The sequence below is a fragment of the Phoenix dactylifera genome, unplaced genomic scaffold (genome assembly GCF_009389715.1).
Source record: "Phoenix dactylifera cultivar Barhee BC4 unplaced genomic scaffold, palm_55x_up_171113_PBpolish2nd_filt_p 001845F, whole genome shotgun sequence".
Lineage (NCBI taxonomy): Eukaryota > Viridiplantae > Streptophyta > Magnoliopsida > Arecales > Arecaceae > Phoenix > Phoenix dactylifera.
The window spans coordinates 54,423-57,337 of NW_024069136.1; positions in this window are offsets into that span (position 1 = coordinate 54,423).

The following is a 2,915-nucleotide window of genomic DNA, read 5'->3' on the forward strand; positions in this document are numbered from 1 at the left end:
CCATGGAATTCATGGAGCTATTTTTCAACTTGGCCCACTCGAGTCGACTCGACAGTCCTGGGAGTCGACTCGGCGCTCAGAGCCCGAACTCCCTATCTTCTGTCTTTTGGCTCGTCCAGTCTTGGAGTCGACTCGAACTGTTCCGGAGTCGACTCGGCTCTCAGTTTCCGAAACTCAGTCTTCTGCCTTTTTGGTGTAGCGCTGCCTTGGAGTCGACTCGAGCTGTCTTGGAGTCGACTCGGCTCTCAGAGACAACAATTTGGTCTACTGTCTTTTTTGGGGTCGCGTTGTCTCGGAGTCGACTCGCGCGTTGCGGGAGTCGACTCGGATCTCAGTGTCCGAAAACTGCTCTCTGACTTTTGCCTTGAATACAACTGAGAGTCGACTCTCGCTTTCTTTGGAGTCGACCTGCCAACCATCGGAGTCGACTCGCGTTCCTCAGGAGTCGACTCGGCTCTCAGGGTCGAAACTTGCTCTTTGACTTTTTGTCTGTAACTCCCTGGAGTCGACTCAAACTACTCCGGAGTCAACTCGGTAAGCATTGGAGTCGACTCGCGCACTTCAGGAGTCGACTCGCTGACAGGTTATAAATTGTGTCTTTCTGTTCATCTGTCTATTCTCAGTCGGAGTCGACTCGTAATGTTCCGGAGTCGACTCGAGCCCGTGCCAGTGCTTCTGATACGCTTGGAGTCGACTCGTAATATCTCGGAGTCGACTCGAGTCTCAGACTTTGGTTCAAACTGACTTCTTAACTTATCCAAAATATCTTGAACCAAATCTAGAAACAGTTAGACAAGATTTTCACTGAAACACTTGATTGAATTCATTAGTAAATAAAAGATATACTCAAATGCTTTGAGCTCATCAAAATCAAATAGAGTTATAATCAATCACTCCACAATCTCCCCCTTTTTGATGATGACAAAACATTGAGTATATGTAAAGTGAATTGCTCAATAAACAAGGAAATGAAATCTATAAATGAATTCAAGTGTCTGGTTTTTTAATTTATCCAAACTTGAAAGGTGTGAAACAATAAATTTTGGAGTTAAAGCTCCCCCCTTTCATTTGGAATTATATAAGCCTTCATGTCATGCACTCAATTGTTTGGCTTATATAGATATAATGATTTGGCTTTCTTAAAAATTCAGATTCTCCCCCTCAACATATGCATTCAACTTTGTTTTGATTCCTTTTACATATCTATTAAATATTTCTCCTCCTTTTTGTCATCGTATCAAAAAGGAGGCAAGCAGAACACACAAGCAAGTAGAGATCAATGTGCACAATATTGAAGAAAAGCTGTCTACTCATTGTATTGATGTATATGTAAGTACATTTGTGAATACAATAAGTAAAGCAGTAAATACATGTCAAGATAAACAAAATAAACTAGGGCTTCCTTGAGGAGGATGCGGTTCCCTTGGGCAGTCTGGACTGTTGTTCCATGAGTAGGGTGACCGCAGTGGTGACGTGCTCTAACTGTCTGATAATGGCCGAGGTGGCCCTGCTGTGTGTCGTGGAGAGCTCAGTCACTGTCTCCTGGAGTGTGTCCAGCTTGGCGATGAGCACATTCGCCAAGCGCTCGGCCCCCTGAGTAGTGGTGCCCATGTCATGTCGGATGTCATCGCGCATCTTCCGAGTGGTGCTCGTGACATCGCTCATGCTAGAGAACTGGGCTTGTATCAGGCTCCTGACATTGTAGATTTCTTCCCGCACATGGGCCGTCATCTCGGTCACGGCTGACAGGGAAGGAACCAATGCAGAAGAGGGTGCAGGGGAGGGAGCAGTCGCTGGACCTCGGAGCTCCCTCAGCAGGTCGTCCCGAAGATCCCTCACTATCTCCTGCCGCAACTCCCGGAGCTGCTCAGGAGAAATGCGAACCTCCATGGGCTGAGTAGGTGGAGCTGAGGAGGAGGGTCCGGCTGAAGTGGTGGGAGCTAAGGTGGAGGGAAAGGTAGGGAAGTCAGAATCAGGGTCAGGACTGGGGGAGTGTCTGGAAGGATGTGTGGAGGTAGATGATTTCCTAACCCAGGTTCCCTCTACCTTACGAAACTCCATCCTGTGTAGGGTTCCCGGACGCATGCGATCTATCCATCCAATGCGCGAGAGGGTTCCCTCTCAGGAATAGGAATCTCGGCCTCCCTAAAGATAAGTGTGTATAGCATGCCATAGGGGAGGGTGAGCCTAGATCTATCTAGTGGCTCACATAGATATCTATAAATGAGTTTCGGAAAGTTGATTGGGGTGTCCTGGAGGATGTAGAACATAAGGGCTAGGTCCCTCTCAGAAACAAAATCAAAGCGGCCAGTCTTCGGAAAGAGGGTCCTAGAGATGATGCTAAGGAGGAGCCGCATCTCAACAGAAAGTGAGCTAGCGGACACCTCATCTAAGGGGGACTGGGGTGGATATCCTAGAATGGCCGTAAGGGCCTCAGTCCTATCCTCGGGGTGTGTGGGAGCTACCCCTACTTGTGGAAGGTGGAGGATTTGGGCTATGAAATCCTCGGAAATAAACAATGGGACACCGGCTACAGTTTCCTCTATTCCCCCATTGCCCCTATGGACAGTACCATAAAACTCTCTAACTAGGCCAGGGTATGTGGGGAGATCTAAGGAACAAAAATACTCTAAACCCTGGGCCCGCAATCTCTCTCCTATGGTAAAGCCCTCCCGGGAGAGATAGTCAAAATCGACGTATCTCTCGGTGGAGACCGCCTTCCCGGCGCACGGCCTCGAGGGAACCTCCCTCGGCGGGGAACGAACTGGAGGTTGTGGCCTCATGGGATCGTTCCGAGCCTTGGACCGTCGCTCGGTGCCGGTCGCGGGTTGGGGCCTCTTCCGGCTTGGGACAACGGCTTTACGAGGCATGGTCGACCTAGAATGGGGTAAAACGCTAATGGACGGAGGAAGGTC